The following is a 20,040-nucleotide window of genomic DNA, read 5'->3' on the forward strand; positions in this document are numbered from 1 at the left end:
GCCCACTGCAAAGCTGCTCTGCCTACACCCGAACCAGGAACACTCGGCACAAAACATTCCACGTGGGCACAAAATAAGGCTTTGCCTCTAGGTCTCCACTTGGGGAGTCCAAAGGTAGTCAGAGCTGAACACTCAAAATGAACATTTGGCTTGCTGAGGGGTAATTCTGAGCTCGATGACAGATGGCTGTTTTCCTGCTTTCCAAGCATTACCCTTATTTAGAGGAAAGTCTGCAAAAATGTTTGTACTGTTGGTAAGTTACTTGGGAGACCACCACAAGTAAAATATTTTCATTTTTTAAAGAAAGAATGCCATTTTAGTCCAGAAGCAAAGCTTGAAACAGATAACCTCAAAAGTGGAAAATCTTCAGCAAGTTGTTAGCTGAAGTCACAAATTTTCAGAGGGGACTTTAACTCCTCATCAATTAATCACCACTAGTTCCCCTCCTACAGACCAACCTTTAAGCCAATGACACTATTTTTACAGTGAGATGGCTTGAGGAACAGAAGGTATCCTTGTTTGATTTTTTTCGATTTTGGATCCCAGGTTGTCTGACTGGAACAGATTTTCAGATGACATTAGAAAAGTCTCTGAAATAACATCATTCAAGTTTTGCATGCACAGCTATTTGCACAAGCCAATTCTACAGTTTTACAAGACAATCGCCTACATAAACATCTGGCTGCTCCATTCCCAGCAGCTGATGAGAGAAGGAGACCTTTGATCATTCAACAAAGCCAGTTCCCTCCTGGGTACAATCCAGAAACCACCACAATTCAAGGGTTCCAAGTTTTGCTGTTTCCCTGTCCTGAAGCACTCGCTGGCTATCATGTGCATCTCAGTGTCATCTACAGAACAACAGAGAAAAATCAGAGGCTGAAGCCACAGCAAATCCCTGCAGAAACAGGAACCCAAACTACCAGCACTGTCTTTGTTCAAGCCAGGGGAGTGTATGCCATCATTATCCACACAGGGTGACCAAGGGTTGGGACTGACACACAATGAAAGAATGGATGATAAGGGCTTCTGCTAAAACATAGATTTTTAAAAAAATAATTCGTTTTAAATATGGGTTAGAAATCATTTGAAAACCATGACAAGGTGCTCCTTCACTTTTATAAAGATTAAAAGAGGTACAGCTTCAACCAGTACAGGAAACAGGGCTATGTGTTATGATCTATTTTCCCTGTAGCATCTGTAGAAAGCTGATTAGTTCCAACTCATGCTCAACAACATGAGCACTTCCACTTTCATGTTTTATCACCATTGTAGTCAGAAAGTAAAAGACTCTGGTGGCTATCATTGATGTTCCCAACCTGGCAGAGTAAAGCCATTCCTGAAGGAGATTTGGGACTGCCTTTTCTGCTTATACAGTAGAGAAATCACAAATGCAGTTTACTGTGAAGCTGCCAATATTTAATAGCGTTTAATGGTGCAGTATCTGAGTGGAAAAAGGGTGTAAGTGCCTATCTAGAGAACAAATCAGTTTCCATTGAGTTTCCCTCCTCGCCTTTATCCCTGAATGTGTGCTGCTGGGCTGGAGTCAGGGGGTACTTGTTTGCTGAAACACCACCTCAGAGATGATTCTAGGGAAGAAACAGGAGGTAATTCTGAAAACAGAGGCAGCAACACGTGCACCATTGAAGAAATAACATAGGCTGGACACGGGTAAATCTCAGTGGTGACTTGGCAGAGCCACCTATTGCAAGGCCTCCGACCTGCCTGACAAGTGCAGCTTCCCTGTAGCAGCGTAGGCTGCAGGCAACCCAAGCGACCCCACAGCTGCTTCCTCATCAGCCCTCACAGAGGATGCTGCCCTTCCCTTTCTTTAGCTCTAAGTGTGCATGCACAGCAGAAGGAATGAGCAATTCAAGGTTCATTGTGGCCCTTTCCATTTGGTTTGGAAGATATTCTTCTGCAGTTCAGCACATAAAGTGCTCTGCCTTCAGCATCTTTTCTGTTTGGTACACGATCAAATCATATTTAGAGGAAATCCAATTCATCCATAAAAGTTTCATCTCAATATACAGTGACTTACCTCTTTTCCCTATCCCCATTCAAAGGGAGAGAGCACAGCACAACTTTCAAAGCCATTCCCATTTAAACATTACTTTCCATCTGTACATTTTTCAACTTCCGAAACTGCACTTGCTATGAAAAAAAGAACAGCAAAGAAGCAAGGTTGTCTTACTGTATTATATTCACTTAATAATCATAAGCAATTTCTCAGAGAAGTCCTCCAGGCACAGTTTTAATGTTAAAGCAATTCTTGCTTCATTTTAACCATCCACTGATGCAGAGCTGATAGCCCAGCTCATTAAAAAGTACAGGGCACTATTTCAAGAAATGTCATAATTTATCAGGCAGAGTTAAGTCACGCTGCACATGGCAGCCTGGATGCACAACACCAACTGCCTCTGACACTTTCTGAATACAACTCTGAAGTCCCTCTGCTTTGGGCTCAGCTGCCCATGTTGCACGAAGCCACATAGCAAAGCTTCCTGCTAGAGTGTCATATTTTTCATGAGGCTTAGCAACATTTAAAAATGCATGAATCTCACTTGAGTGACAATCCATTTAACCAGCTGCAAAACTCATTACAGGAAGGATGGTTGGAGAGAAGATAAACATTACAATCATTAGGAGTCCAAAACAATGACAGAGCTCTCACTTTGTCCTGTTGGACATCAGTTGTTGGTCAGTAGATTTGTCATATCAGTGATTAGATCCAACACTCTGACTTTGCAAATTGTAACCAGCAATGCAAGGAAACATTACCTGGGATGAGGTTCAATTTAGCCCCCAAATTATTCTTTTGATGGACTGTGTTTCTATTCTCTCAAGTACTCCTGACACAGGAGATAATTATTGATCTTCAGACTCATGTAAGATAATGAACCACCTCCCCTGCCTATCAGAAGGTATTCTTCTAAGAAAATGTGCATTAGAAGAAAGCAGTAAACCCATCCCAAGCCCCTGTCAGGAAGGTATTTGGGACTATACAACACACTGGAAACCAAGCAGTGACTTTATCCATAAATTCAAGCAGCTCTGTTGAACTAGGTGCTACACCCAAGTGAGACACTGCAAAACCAGAGTTCCTTCCTGATCCACTCTGCAAACATCACACCACTCTGCTTTAGGATTTGTGTTGCTTTCCGGAAGAAAACCTTACTTTAAACTAAAGCCCACTAAAAGAAGATTAGCTGCTCTTAAAAAGTACTTAACTACCTCTTTGCTTGTTATCAAGTGGCTCATACATATCTGTCAGATGAGCACCATTGATGATAATGCATTAAATAAACACTTCTGTTTAAAATACATAAGTTTACTTATGAGTAGTTTGAGACACACAAATATCTACAGCTTATTCAGTTGAAGAATCCTCTGCTCTCAAAATGTCCATTCAGCAGCCCTGCCAGATACTGTTTCACAATACTACAGGCTCACTTATTCATAAACAAATCATTAACATTCTTGACATAAATCCATAGTGTACAACAAATCCCAGCTATGATAGTGTTTTACTACATTTGCTGTGCCCATCATGAATGGGAGTTCTGTTTTCACTAAAAAAACTACTCTCAACAAATAAAAGGCAAATTATTCTCTGCAAGAAAACCACCAGGATGAAATGCCTATGCACGGATTACAAACTAATTATCAAGTTCATACAGTAATAAACCTGGTATTCAGTTAGTGAAAAGGGCTGCCAAAATTTATGCAAGAAATTTTCTTCCTAGAACTCTAGTAACTAAGAAACTCTGAAGGTAAAATACACCATTACAGGCTTTCATATTTTCCTCAGATACTCAAGAAACCTTTTATACATCCCCATTTCTCCACACATGGGCACAAGAATCATCTGAGAAGACCCTTCAAAAGCCCTTTGGCTTTCACTCACTGCCAGGGGTTTATTTACAGCCTTGGATCAGAGGGTTTCAGCCAAGCCCAAAATGATCAAGGCCATTTTACATACCTACACCACAACTTAAATTAGACTAATTAAAAGGAACTGAATAGCTTAATGAATGGATCAGGACCAGGCTTCTTGTTCTCTCTGAATATATTCCACACAGATGATGGCACAGGGCAATATTTCCCAAAAAACACAGGTGAATCCTCTGCAGGTACCCCAAAACAGCTCTACCATGCAGGCAGCATCCCCCTGTGCTGAGGGACAAGGAGAACATGGCGAGATGGGATTCCCTGCTTGGAGCTGGTCCACACAAGGGGGGACAGCACCTCCCAGGACAAATCACACAGCATCCAGCCATTGGCAGTGGCCAGCCAAGATTTGGTATCACAAGGTTAAACCCTCTACCCTCAATTCACTAATATCTTCCTTGCCATATTTAAAGAATTAAATACTTCCCTGAATGGCCATATTTAAGTAATTTTAAAAAAAAAGGGTGGAAGATAGTTAAGTTACTATTGATGTTCTTGGCAGATGAGAGATACACTCACAAGAGCTGACTTCTCCCTGGACTGATAAACATAAAGCAGACTGCCTTCTGTGCCGGCTGCCAGCTCAGCCCGGGGAATAAAAGATGTTTTCAATTCCGGAAAAGATCCATGTGCATTGAAACACTGAACACTCAGCAAGGCCTCAGCCCCTCACTCACAGTGCACAGGCCTGTGGGTGCCAGGGGCTGCTCGGAGGACGTAAAAATACGCATATGGCAAAGTTTTGCAGAAATTAGATCTTTGTTATTGTAAAGACATGCAGATTTTCATAGCAATTACATTGCAGCATTTTTAGGGGCAGAACTCCTCTTTTTATTATTTCCATTGGCATGACTTTTCCATTTCAGCTTGCGTTAGTTCCAGTTCTGTGATAATTTCATGGCAGTACACTCATGTGTGAATATATGCAGCATGAATGGCTCACCGTTTTTAAGTGCAACTACTGAGGATTGATTCTGCAATTCAGGTTTACAGGACCTATTTATGGGTCTCATTCTGTACCCAGCCTTTGAAAACATTTCAGATCTATTTTTGCCAGAAAACACAACTACCAAAAAAACACTGGTGCTGTCTAATCTGGCTTTTGGTATCACAGAGCTCACCATCCCTACAGTTCTTGCTTTCACCCCTGATCACCTGAAGTTGTAACATATCCGTGAGTATGGAAACCATCACAGCTGAAGGAGTTCAAGGGATGAATAAATTTAGAAATCTTCTCATTTGCCTCCAAGTTTTCTGAGCACCTCCATCACGGTTCTAGATGTCGTCCGCAACAGTAACAGATAAAACCTAACTCTAAAAAAGCAACAATTTAAGACAGAAAATCACATATAATCACACATCTATAGTAAATGAGGCACTACAGAAATGCCAGACTATGGTGGAGGTCAGACTAAAGTGATACATGATTTGAAAGAAGGCAAACAGCTCTGCCGGGAATCAGCAAGGAAACCAGACAAGCCAATCACTCATTTGCAGTATGACACAACAGCCAAATGACACCGAAACCTCAGTGTCAAGTCACCCAAGGAAATGTCCATGCTGCAGAGCAGCCCGGGAAGCCCCTGCTGAGGAAACACAGACCACACGACCCTGCTGAGTGGTGGTGGGAAACTGCAGGACTGGAAACAGGGAAAATAAGTAGTACTGGAAAACTCAGAAGATGCTCAGGATCTGAAATAATTTCATCCTCCTGAGTTACAGGCAGATCTGAGAGCTTACAAAGAGGGACTGATGCCAGTGAAATGCTGCCCTCAGTGTGTCAAAAGCCCCTGTGCTGGCCCATGGAGAACTGCAACAGCAAAAGCTAGGAGCCAACAGCAAAACAAAGCTGAATTAACAGGGAGGCTGAGCAGAAATCCTGAGGACATAAGTGTTTGCCAGCCTTGATAGCCCATTTTCTGGAAATATCAGTAGCTCCAATCCCACCTTTCCTTTGCTGACCAGTAACAGCATAAAAAATATTAAATTATACAAACAAACAGCTGCACAGCACCTGGTACTGCTAACAGCTCTTCACTAACCTGGTTTAAAAGCTGAAATAAACACTACACTTTTGTTTCTAAAGACAAAAGCTGGTCATCAAAACCCATCTGTCACTGGCTGTGCTCTGAAACACATCTCATGCTAAACCCCAGCTTGCAATTGCACAAAGCACACCCCACACACAGGGCTCCAATATGTACACTGACCAAGTACTTGTCTCCTTCAATACACTAGTGCTGTATTTTGCCCACTGATCTAGTTCCTGGAAAAGAAAAGGGAAAAAAAATAAAAAGGCATGACCCCCTGGCCCCTGATCCAGCAGCAAAGTTTTCAGTATTTTAACAGTGATTTCAAAAAGGAGCAAAGCCAAGCCTGAATCCTCAGATTATCCTTTGCAAAATCCCAGCAGCAGCGTTAGAAAATGAAAAGATCAAATCAGTTGGCTCAGACAGACTGTAATTTCTGTATCTATATTTATTAACACTAGGTACATAAAACTGAGGAAAAGAAGTACTAGAAAAACACACAGTGATGTTAACCACAATGGCAAACTGAATGTACCAATCCTTTTCTCCAGCCAGGAAATATTTTCAAGCTGTTTCTTTTAAGCTAGTCACTGGGTAGGAAATGCTTTTTAGACAGAAAAATATTTTCTTTTCCAGAAAACACCATAAAACCCAGTCACAGAGCACAGTATATGTTTTGATGAGAATTAATTACTTGTTTACTGTGGTAGTTCATTACACAACTAATCCCCACACATTGTCTAAACAACTTATTTCCTCCAGTGAGTGGTGAAAGGTCAACATAAACAAAACAGTTTGACTTTTTTCTAAAGACGAAGATGCAGAGCATTGGCAACACATCTGCAGGGTGTAAAAAGCCAAAGTACAACATTAGAGGATGTCCTCTGAGCACCTTCCAGTTTTTTTTCTAAGTGAAGGTATTCCAGAATAAAATGTTACCAAATAGAATGGAATTGAGATGTTCCAGTATACAAAAGTATTGTTCTAAACCAAGAGCTATTAATTCTACAGAGCTGTGGGCTGTAGTTTATCATTAGCATCTAGAAGTGAAGGATGGTTATAACAGTCAATTCCATTTCTCCCCAGTGACTGAATCATGTACTAGCTAAATCATTTATGAATGTCAAAGGGTGACAGTTTTCAATTAAGATAATGAGATTCTAGAGGCTCTGGCCATCTGAACCCTGTTCGTGGATTTTCTTGCCAATTAAAAAACAAAACAAAACAACAAAACACAAAAGGAAGCAGTCTCACAAACTGATTTTACTTAAAACTGGATACTAACAATTCAGCATTAATCCTACCACATATTTGCTAGCTACATACCAAGAACAAATATTTATACTAGTCACCACATGCTGTTAAGCATTAACACAGGGTTAAGAAGATATTAATGGAATTGTGGACGTTGGAAACTGAAATCATTTTGCTCCCCTTCTAATTCTTCAGCTCCCAAGGCAAGGACTCAGCATTTGTCCATACAGCATCTCAGCAAATGGACACACAGCATCCAAGGCTTGGCTGCTCTAGGAGAAGAGGACAAAACAGTCAAGGGAGAAAATCAAGAAAACTGCTCAATCACACAGCAGGAGTGGGCAGCCTCCCCAACATCCAAAGAGCCGTGCTGATCCTGGGTCAGATCCAAATGAGGATACCCTACCCATCAGACCCTTTACTTGGGTCTAACTTACATGGAGTATCTAAGCACTGGTAGCAAAAATCATTATTCTTTTTAGCCATCTCACACCCACTGTTCAAAGTCTATATTGACCCACTAGTTTTCGGAAAAAGAAAAAAAAAATCAAAATAAACCATAAAGAACAACAACACAGTGAAAGTGAAGATAAGCTTCTCAGAGTAAAACTTCAAACTCCCACGGAAGTTCAACAAAGTCAAGCCAGAAAAGTAACACCACCTCAGACTTGTTGGTTCAGACATTAGTAAGCACTGGCCAGACTCCATGCTTTCTCTTTTTATTTTACTTACAATTAGCTGGCAAGAGACGATGATTAGCTAGAAAAAACACATTCCCTTTTGACCTCCAGGTGTATAAAGCAGAACAGCATTATGTATTTCCTAAAGCAAACTCTGGATCTTTAGGCAGCGTGCAGTAAGGCAGCAAGTCACCACACAGTGTTTATGGCACAAACCCTCACTATGGAGCCCCTTAGGTCCTGACCAGATCTATCAAGGCAGGCTCTGAGTGTCTGAGTGTCTCAGTCCCTGCCTCCACACTCTGTACAAACTACTGCACACCTGAGAACTTACAGAGAACAAGATTACAGCATATTTCTGTAGAATGGTGTGCACTGCCAGCTCAACTCCCTGTTCCACTGCAGATCTGGACTTTACCATCTCTGCTCCCAGCTCATATCCATACTCAGGAAGAATTAGAAAGGCCAAAGAGTGCAACAACAATGCCAAGTATCATGGAACACCCAGGCAAAGCAAGAGGTGTTACTCTGGTGCAGGCTGCTCTGTTCCCTGTTCAGGGGAATGTCACCATACAGCACACAGGATCCAGTCACCTTGGCATTGCTGGCACTGAAACCATCTTCTTCCCAGTGGAAAAACAGATTACATTTAGGAGGTGATTATATGCTTGAAAGTCATTCCTGCCCATCTCCAATAGACAGACAAATTGTGCTGTGTCAGTTTGTTCCTGTTAGAGAATAGTCCCCAAGTCCCTTGGAGAGCTCCCAACATCTCTGTTCCCCCCAAAGCCAGTCCATCCCACTGGCATTGCAAAGGGAACCTTACCTGCTCCTTCAGCCAGAGAGTTCCAATTCAAGGGCTTTAATAAAACTTTATCTTAAATAAAACTACTGCTGCCTGATGAGACCTACTAACTGAGATACTACAAAGACTAACTTTTGTGGAAAATGTGTTGCACAGCCAAAACCACTCTGCACTGAGGGCTCTGCAGCACAGCTGCAGTTGAAAGCAGTGACTTGCACTGTTATCTAGAACTCCTCAAACTCACATTACTTTACAACCAACATGGGAAGTCATATATGGCACTGGCATGGCAATATAAGGTCATTTTAAAGCAAACACCAAGTTACACAGCTCAGTGAAGACCAGATTTAAAAACCTCCCGGACAAGTGTTTAAAAATTAAGAAAAAGAAAAATTAAAACAGACAGATAAGTTTTTGGGAAACGAAGACAAATATGACTGCACATGTATGGATTTGAGAGTAAGAACATGTTGAAAACGATGTTTTCTTTTCCCAGGACGAGGGAGACTGGTATTTAACTTCAGTTTTGTAATGATGGCTGCTGGATAAGAACCATTTGTTTGTTCCTGAGAAATGTTGAAAAAAAATAAAAAGCAAAGTGGGCATTTTTCACCCTTTGAAGAAACAAATACATGACGTTTTCACAACAAAATGTGTAAGTAAGAAAAGATCTCAGAAATAGATTGGAATCACAAATAAGAAATACAGGTTTTGGCTGAAAACAGAAAATATTTCCTGAGGCTCTGGAGGTGTGTCAGGCTCCTGGCTGAGCTGGGAGGCAGTTGCAGCCACCATGGAGCACCAGGGCTGGTGATGCTCTGAGCCCACTGACAGGCAGTGCTCGGCTCCCACCCTTCTCTGAGGGACCCACACTCCCTTTCTCCCCCCCGAGAGGGGAGGAACTGGGTGACTGTGAGGCTTATTAACACTTCCATTATATTCTGTAAAGCAGTTTTCCCCCAGCCCCAAGCGAGAGGGCGGCGCGCTCGCTGCGTGACAGACGTTCCTCTGGCACATACAGAGCAGCCCCTGATCCAAACAGCATTAGGGCCTGGTCCAGGATGACCTCAACAGCACACACTTTCCAAAAAGAGACACACAGAAACATTTAATTCAGCTCTCTTAGACATTAAGTCTTGTCTCATATAGCTACTCCTAAAAAAAAAAAAAATCAAGTAAAATTTGGACTTGTAAAAAACACATGAAGTTTCTTCTCAGTCATAATTAAAGAAACATAGGGTAACTCCACTGGCATTAGTATTGGCACTTAGATTTATACCAACATTCTCAAAATCTGAATTTGGACCAAATCCCACATATAGATGGGTCAAAGTTTATCCCCAAGTGAACAAAATAACATCTCTTGCAGACATTAATGGCTTCTGAAACTCTGTAGCTTGATATGACATTAGTGATTTAAATGCCAAACCACATTCACTCTGTTTATCTTGGGAAGCTCCACATCCACGTAAGAACACCCTCAGACCATAACAGAGGAATGAAAGGTCAGGCTGTTACTTTCAGAACCAGTGCAGTAAACTTAAACAATGTATGGGCATTTCCCTGGTCAATGCCACCCACTGCAGCTGGCTCATTTTCAAATATCATGTAAACAGCATGAATAACTTCTGATACAGAGAAATAAAAAACTCAACATGAAAAAAAGCAATACAAATACACTCTGAAAGTAATTTAAACCAACCAGAAGTGAGCTATTTCAGTGCAAGGTTTCTGCAGATACGGCTCTTGGGCCATGCCAGGCTGCTCACAGACCTCTCAAGTCCCCAGCTGATGATCTGCTCGTCCTGCACTCAGAAGCTCTACATCACTTAACTTCATATACAGCTCTATATAGCACTCAGCTTCATCCAAAGCCTCCCTACATTCTGTCTTTCTGACAAAGGCATGTAGATACCTTAGTCTATACAGACCTCAGTGCCCCATAGAGCTGGACCCTGCTCTGCCTTGCTGGAGTACAGCCCCAGGCTCAGAAAACCTCTCGAGCTTGTCCAAATACAGGGGTGAAAACCCTAAGCTGCAGCTCTGAATGTCTCTTTCCAGTTGAAAATCTGTCCATGATTCATTTCAGCTCACACTTGCAGCTCAGCATCTCTTCAAATGTGACTTTTCCTTAGGGGAGATGAGCTCTGCCACTTCTGCAGCCTGACACTTTGTCAGCATTTTAAATGTGAGCAGGATGGAGAGAATGGCTTCAGGAAAAGAATTATTAAAAACTATCTAGAATTTATTACTAGAATAAGTGAATATTTTTCATTGTCTTGAAGTTCCAGGGCTTTTCACTACCCTTGATTACAAAAGGCAGTAATCTCATTCATTTAGAGATGGGTTTCAGGCTGGCCATAATGCCCAGATAGGCTGCCTTGTGCCTTGGCAGACCCTGCAGCAAGACTGGTATTTCTGACAGGGCTGTTTCCCACACCTGGCAGCCCCACTTCCCACTGGACACTCCCAAGGAAATGATCTGAATTCTGTGCGTGAGGGCCACCGAGGAAAAAAATCCCAATTCTTCACAGCGGGTTAAGTCCTGGGAACTCTGTGTCCTGCTCCCAAGCCAGAAGCTGCAGGACTGTGAAGAGCAGGTGCAAGGAGTCACACATCACTCAAAAGCTACAAGAAAAAAAAACTATTTCCCACCCATCGGTGGGAAAAGGCAACAGCAGAACCTACCTGTGCTTCTGTAACCTTTCAAATTGTTCAACTCCTCCTTCCACAGCAACTCTGTATTTCAGAGGTACAAGATTAAAACATTGCCCTTTGAAAATGTTACATGTCCCAGCACCAAGCTTCAGGCTCTAAACACCAGATCAAAACAAAAGTCAGTCACAAACAAATACTTCTTAACATTCCTTATAAACCACAGAAAAGTTACATTGCCATCTCAAATGGCAAGATAAAAGTTAACGGATTCAAAGGCCAATCCCTACACAGAAAACAAGGCTGCATGCATAAATCTGAGTGATTTAACACTCGTTTATCAAAGTGAACGGTCCAATCTCATAGAAAGTAACATCCCTTCTGCAGTCTTCAGCACTGATGCTCCATCAACAAGAATGTGACAGAGAGGGTTCCACCTCCCCCATCATCCCTACCATGTATCCCAACAGCAGCACTGCCCATGGCAGCACAGCACAGCCTGAGGGGAGCAGGGCCACAGATGCACAGTTCCCAAAGGGTGAACCTGAACCCAGCTCAGTCCCTTTTGCCTTGTCCTTGGCTGGGGGATCTCAGGGCTTTGGGTGTCTCCGAAATTACTGATGGGTTTTTTCTTTGTTATCTACGAGAAAAAGCAAGCACCCAGCACTCTTCAGGATCACTGCACATCCCTCCAGCAGTTCGTTCTAGCAGGAGGCACCAAAGCTGTCTTTACTATCAGGATTTTCTCAAACACACAGAACCAAGCTCAATAGACCCTTTCAGCCACACTATCAAGAGGGCAGACATAAAATTTTCAAAATATCCTTCCTTCTAATTCTAATCCAAACAACAGAGCACAGCTGTGAAAACTGAAGCCTGTACAGATCTGCTCTGTACAGGCTCCTTCTTAAAAGCACTGGGACAGGATTCAAGCTTCTACATTTTCTGATTCAAATTTATAGTCAGGCACAGAAAATTCCCATGGACCAGGGAAAAAAGAAAAATGCTTAAGCTGACAATTTTCTGAAAGATGAAAAAAAACTCACTGCTGTCTTCTGCTGACACACTGTGCAGTGAGCTGGGACAGAGGTCCACACTATGCCCTGACAATCAGGCAGCTCAGGGAGCTGCCAACTGGTGTTTGCTTAAGTTCCAAAAGGTACTTTTCCAGTCAAAAACCAGAAAAAATATAATAAATGCCATATGGAAAAGCTAAAATTGGGCAAAAGGTTCAGTTAAATAAATAGCCTCAAATGAGAGGAAAAAGGATTAAAATCCTGTTTTTGAAGTCTGATGTATTTTTTTCTAACAATTTTGCTGCTTGTCTTTTCACTCTCCGGCTCAGAGCCAAAGTCAGAAAAACCAGCACACCACAGCACAACTCCCAGTGCTCCTCTCCCCAGCAGAAGGGAATACTAGAAAGCCAAGGACAAAATTCCTTAACACAACACTAGAAACCAAGTTCAACATACTAAGTTGAATGGGACAGTTTTGATGAATAATAACAGAAATTTGGTTTGCCTTTTTTTCTTATCAGAATGACAAGGCAGGAGGGAAGGGTGATTTCTCTCCCTAAGAAACTACCCTTTTCAGGTCAGTGTCACCACGATCAGTTCAGAAAGCACAGATTAATCCTGACAGCAGGAAAGCTGGTCCCCAGCTACAGGAAAGCTGCAGAGCAGCTGAGACTCACTCTGGAGAGCCTCTCCCTGTAGCCATTCAGAGAAGGAATGTCGCATCCAACCCTCCCTCCTGTTACTCAACACCCAGACTCAGGGAGGGAAAGGAGAGCTAGAAATTTGCAGGTTCAGATGATGTATTTGATGTTGCTACCACCACCATGCCTTGGCCCCTCACAGAGCCCAAACTCCTCTTACCCTGCCTTCCAGCCAGCAGAATTACTCAGCAGAGAGAACTGTTCACTTTAAATGAGTCTATACAAACTCTGTGGATCTCCTATAACAGTCCAATGGATGGGTTTCCTGCTCTGCTCCTGAGTCACCAGGCTCAAGGCTGATACTGACCCCAGCGAAGTTTGGATCAGATCCTATGCAAGATCTTCAGAGCAGTTACTTCACCAGTGTGACCAGACTGAATGCCAGCTCTCCTCTCCACACACTCAGTGAGTGGGTGAGTTCTCACAAGAGCACAGTCCACCAGGTAAAACACTCTCTGGAAAAGACTGGCCCTGAACAAAGCTGAATACAGCCAGACTTGTACTCCAGGGTCATTCTGCAAGCTTCACATGAGATGTATGGAACAACCATCTCTCAAACCCAGGGGGAGCTGGGCATGGGAGGAAAGAGGTGGCCACAAATCTGAGCTTCAGGGCACTTAATTACATTTCTATCTGCTCTCAGTGTTCTTTGCAGCTTTCATCAAGTATATCTGCAGGAAATGTTTTCATGTGAAGAGACATTCGAAAATTGTCTGGCATAACACAGGCCCAAGGCCACAAAGGGTGATGGTGCAAGGACTCCTCCAACTGCCCTGGTGTGATCCCAAACCCAGCAGCACTGTACTCACAGCATAGCTGCATCAGTAAAACTCACCAGCAGCAACTCAGGTTAGAAATGTCCCTGCTCACATGGCCTGGAAGCAAAACCAGCCATTAATCTGTGAAAGGGACACTTATTTAAATGCTCCTAATGAAAACACTTATGGAGGTTTTTCAAAGACCAACACTCCAGAAGTCATCACCAAACCACCAAGGTGTCAGTGCAACGAGACCACCTTAATCATTCTGAGGATATGTGTAATTTTGTTGAAGCAACATTATTAAAAGAATCTTAAATACTGGCAATACACAACTTTTTATTTTTCCTTTGGATTCTATGCAAAGATTTATATTTGCCACTCCATATTTTCAGTATTTCAGCAGGAAAAACAAATCATGAAATGTTATATTAGGTCTTCTCAGGCTACTTATACAATCACCCACATTTAACATCTTTGGTCAAAGAAAACAAAAACAGCTCAGAAGACTTAGCACTGTCACCTGTAACTTTTCCAGCTATTATATGAAGTGCAAATGAGTTGAAATACTATACATGAAAGTACTATGAGGGAAAAAAAGAATTATTGTAAGGATTAAACATTGCTTAAAGGGACTTCTCATCTACACATTTACCTGTCCCTGGGTAATCAGCCTCTCCTCTTGCCTGCACAGAGCCACATCAAAAACACAGTAGTGCTGTAAGGGTGAGGACACTTAGCCCAACACCTCAGCACCAACCCAAGGCGTCTGCTGAGAACACAGCTGTGCCTGGAAGGACACGGTAACATCTGGGCACATCACTGCTGATTCTCCTGTCCTGCTGGATGACACCAGGGACATACAAAATCTGAAACAGGCACTTAAAATTCTGAACTACTTAAACTGAATGCTTAAATTTGCCCTTCTTCAATGAAATCGCTGCTTAAATTTTTTTTCTTGGTCATCAAACAGGCTGGCAGTTTCATAAACAGAAACTAGTAGTACACTATAAATGAACCCTGAAGATCATTCCCCAAGGGGCTTTCCACAAAGCTCTCACTGATTTTGATTTTCTTTGGTCATAGAATGCTTCCCAAAATTAACATTTTTTCAGAGCCATTCATTTTCTACAAAGAATAAATTAACATAGAAAAAAAGGAACTGCCTGAGCTAAGTGGTGCCAGATGAGCCTCCTGCAATCACAGGGCTTTGTTTTAAAGATTCCTCACTGCTGTAAAGTCATAGCAGCAAGTGAGTGCAAAAACTCTGATGCCTTGAAAGATATCCCAAATCTATATAGTGCCAAAACACGGGGCTGTACAACTTCAGACGTTTGCAGCCACATGACTCAGGCTTAAATTTCAAATACTTTTCATTTTTTCCTTCTGACATAATATTTAATGAAACAAGAGTTCAGTAGTAGTATCATTCCTGCTATACATGTCTTGCAGCATTTTCTACCTAGACAGCTGTTTGTGTGCTCACAACCCGCTTGTTTGGTTTAGAAAGTTTTCCATATGCTTTAAAAATTGGAAAACTATTGTTTCAACTGACTGTATGCTGTATTTTTAACACACATATGCATGTGAACACCTCAAAGGATTAGAAGCTCATTTTGAAAAATACAATAGCACCTAAAACCACATTACATCTGAACACGTGCAAACATTTGTCACCAAATCACAGTGGCTGTGATCACCTCAAAGCCATCACACATGTGTCTACCCAGAGCTGACTTCTCTTTAGTGAAAAATCTTTTCAATGCTCCTGATATGGGAAAGGCATTTGATGTGTATACTACTGGTAGTGGCTGCATGTAATATACGTGAATTTAGCAAGAGAGTCTACAATTAAAAAATTTAAAAGTATAAAAGTAGATTGAAGGTGCAAGGCTACAGGTACATTAACAAATTCCTGTAAAACAAACACTATGTTTATGAAGCCTTGGAAAACTGCTCACAGCCCAGCCCAAAGGTGAGCAGCAACACTTTTTTCACTTCCATTAATAGCTACACCGTTGTTTTGCTGTTCTAAGGTAATGATGTGGAAGTACATTACACCAACAACTCAAAGACTGGTAAAGCAACCTTACACAATCTTATTTCTCATACTTCAGAGGAGCTGGACAAGTTACACGATGGCAAAATTAAGTCCTGGGGTTCAGGAAATCAAACTTGCCCCAGTAAAGGACTTGAAGCTTCCTGCCCTTCATCACCCACTTCATTTCATCTCATCTTGCCCACCCGCAGCTCTCCTGCACAGTATTTCACAGCACATTAGGAGAGATGCGGAACTTTACCTTATGAAAGAAATAAATTCTAACAATATGAGAATGCACTACAGCCATCCATTATTAAATCCTTGCCCCAAAATGTAGTTCAAAACAAGAATACTAAACTTCCAGATGAGCAGACAGAGAACAGTGAAGTCCTACTGTGAACACTTGGCTGTCTGCATGGCCGTATGAAGCCAAGCAGTGTCCAGCCCAAAGCTCCATGACATGGCACCCCCTCTGCTCCCCTCACTCATGTGAGCCCACCCCCTGTACCACCCACAGAAGCAGAGTGAGACCTTCTCCAAAAGGAGGGCTCATGAGCATGGCTCAGGTAAGGGATGCCTGGCAACACAGCACGAGGCTGGGCAGCACCAGCATTGCTGCCCCACTGCTCCAGGGGAAAAGCTGCTTGGACACGGTGATCTCTATTAAAATGTGTCAAGAGAAACAGGGAAACTTATAAAGTGGGCTTATGAATAAATAGCACAACCTCGGAAACTATGTACCCACTGGGATTTATTATCTAGAAACAATGTCTGGCATCAGGCTTCCAGGAAAATTTAGGCTACAAAGCAAATAGCAGCCACCTCTCAGGCAGTGAGAACACCTTGCTTGTTTTCAAACACCACTTCAGAGTCCTCACGGGAGCATCACTGAGACCATCAGCTCCAAAATCCCAGCTGTGCTGCCAAGGGCTGCTGAGCCAGGGTACATTTGGAAATAATTTTAAAGAAAGACTTCACAATACTTTTGGCATCATTTCAACAAGTGCCACTGCCACAAACGTCAAGCCACAAATCAGTGCCCACTGCTTATAATGTCACTGATAATGTCTGCTACAAACATGGCAATGCAAACCAGATCAGACAGATGCAGTGAGCTCCAGACTGGAGTCTCCACATTCGCAGTGGGGGGAATGACATTTAAATACCTAAAGCAACCCTGGCTGCTGTTCCAGAGACGACTGGGAGGTACACACATGTTCCATGTGCTCACCTTCACTTTACTGAACACAGGCCAGGAACACCATCACAGAAACTGGAAGCAAAAAAGTCTCCCCAACAGACAGAGTCCCAGATCATCTCTCTTACAGTAAGTGTGAATAATGATAATCCTGTATTACCTGCAAAGTCATGATCTTCTTACCACATCAGAGACTCACTGATCCCTGTAGTATATTCCTGCAACATCCCAGATGTATGATTTCACATGTAACTGCCTGTCCCACTAACTTTGGGGAAAACAAAAGAAACTTCAATGTAGTGACAGGTGAAAGAATCATAAAAAGTGAAAGAAAAGGAACAGCAAAAGCAGAATTTGCTGTATTATATTTTCAAGAAGAAACCTCAATATCTACATTTTTCTAGCTTATTCTTCTAATCCGTTTAATTCAATTCTACATATCTTCCAGAAACAGAGAGTCTTCTTCATTAAACAGCAGCATAATAGGAAAAGCTTCCAGAGGGAAGTAGAGAACAGACTGACAAAAACAAACTCAAATCAAAAAACAAGCAGGCACAGCTTATTCCAGCAAAGCCAGAAACCAAGGCTCTGGGAAGAGGGGCACATTTTAGCAGCAGATGAAGCTTTCAGCAGCAAATGGCCACAACAGTAGTGGGGACGAGTCCAGTTCATGGCCAGCTCAGTGCGTTCTGTAACCCTGCTGCTGATGACACTTCATTCCTATTGCGTATGCGTGAGCTTGGCTGCTGACCTCACTACTGGAATTGTACCCACCCAGTCAATGCCAAAAACTTCAGCACAAACTATGAAACTTGACAGGACTGAGCACATTTGGAACAGAAGTAGATTTTGCGTGAACGAAAACAGAGCAGGAATGTGCAGTCTTGTCATCCACTGTGTGGGACTGGGAAGGGAGCAATAGAGGGCACGAGCAATAGAGGGCCATGGCACAGGTTGTCAGGACATGGCAGAGCCCTCACACTGTGATAGCTGCTGCCATTTAAATTCAACATCCACAGCTTGCCTTAGCACTGAGGGCAGGACTGACCCATACCAACAGGCATCCACTTCCAAAGGCAGTTCATACTTTCCCTTACTGAACCAGGCCAAAAGAAATATTCTGAGAGATGAAAATATTTTCTTTGCCATTTTACTTAGTACAGAGCTACACCACAGACTAACAACAGACCTGTACTTCCCCACAGCTGGGTATTGACACAAGATACATCTGGGTCAAAACTAAGCCACATACCATGCACACATCAGAACATCAAGAGAGCTGGGCCAGCTCCACATTTCCTGCACTCATACATCAGTCTGATGTAAAAGATAGGGCTGTATCTGCCATTATACATCCCCTAAATATCCTACAGTAGTGACTTGGCACAACTGTAATCCCAGAATACATTAATAGAGATTATAAAACATCATCTACTCTACCCAGTGACCACATACCACCCTGCTACAATCAAAATCCCACAGCCAGAGCCTCACAACACTTGCTTGTCAGCCAGGGAGAGAGCTTATGATGCCAGGGACAGGTAGAGGGGCCCCCCTTCAACACCCCCATTGCACCAACATTTGTTTCACAGCAGTTACATGCCAGGGGGGAGGGAGCCTGGGACAAAGAGAGTAACATGGGACACCTGAAACTAAATTAAGATGTTGAAGGGAACGAAGAAGGGAAAAAAGATGCATTTATACCTTGCACAAGCTCTCCTCAGGGGGCCAGGCAGCACTGCCTGCAGTTTTAGCCAGGCTGATGATTCACAACATGTCAAGGGGAGATCAGACTACTTGAAAGAACCAGGCTTTAAGGGGTTTTTGGAGAAAAAAAAATTTCAGAGGGGTTTGGGTTATTACATAGTTTATTGCCCATGTAACTCTAGCTCATATGTATATGGATTAAGATTAACCTTTCAGTTACAGGATCTCATCCTAGTTACCCCAGCATCCTGCCCCTCACTTCATTCATTTTGTCCACAATTCACTACATTGTTAATTAGTCCCTTGTGTGAACACAGAATTATTATAGGCTTCCTATGACTTTTCCAAGGCTTTCTCCCCATTTCAGGAGCTGGCACAAGTCCAAAGCATCCTTTAATTCTGAAATTTTCACCCCCCTGATTATTTTTTAGAGCACCTACAGTTACTCATGTACTTCCTTAGAAACTTCTGTTGGTAAAAAGTGCATTTACAGGCACTCAGCATTTTGATCAGCTCTGGATGCTTGGAGAGTCCAGCAAGAGGCAACCAAAGTAGATTTACACAAAGTGGCCACTGCTGACAACTTTGATGCTTGTGGCTCCCTTTCAAGAGCCGGGAGGAGCACAGGCTGCCCTTGCTCCAATCCTGGGTGCTGCTGCAACAGGTAAGTGAGAGGCCCAGTGATCAATCATCTCCCCTGCAGACAGCCCTGGCTCCCCACAGCACACAGCCATTCCCACCCACTCCCTAAGGCCAGACCTCTAACAGTGCCCAGGATACGGCTAAACAAGGCTACACTCACAAGTTTATTTTGCAAAACAAAAGCATTTGGTTCTCTTTAGCTTTGCATGCTCTTGTAGTCAGTATCAGGTATTTGTTATATATTTGTTTGTACCTTGTTATTTTAACACCTCCCTAATTCCATAAAGGGAATACAAAGCCATTCTGCACAATCCAGACCAGCACAAAACCACTAACCTCAGCTTTCCCTTTCTCCTTCCCTTCCCTCACCTTCTCCTTTGTCACCAGCCGATGGGTGCAGCCTCACCTGAGGTCTGTCCCCTGCATCAGCATCTCCCCAGGGAGCATCCCTGCCTCCACAGTGCCCAAGACCATTAACTCCTTCACTCGGGGCATCCAGCCACTTGTGTTTAGCAGAGAGGTTTCTGACTAACACAGGGAAAGAAATAACTAATAACATGCTCACATAGTTTTACCCCAGAATCTATCAACTTTGTATGTGGTAC

General features: G+C 42.7%; 1 protein-coding gene across 2 annotated transcripts in view; it reads right to left on the minus strand.

Annotated features, from left to right (window-relative positions):
* Positions 1–20,040, minus strand: part of PID1 (phosphotyrosine interaction domain containing 1) — an 85,896-nt gene that overhangs the window by 64,846 nt on the left and 1,010 nt on the right. The gene's annotated exons all lie outside the window — the stretch shown is intronic.

This window comes from Sturnus vulgaris, chromosome 10 (genome assembly GCF_052056855.1).
Source record: "Sturnus vulgaris isolate bStuVul1 chromosome 10, bStuVul1.hap1, whole genome shotgun sequence".
In the NCBI taxonomy this organism is placed as follows: Eukaryota; Metazoa; Chordata; class Aves; order Passeriformes; family Sturnidae; genus Sturnus; species Sturnus vulgaris.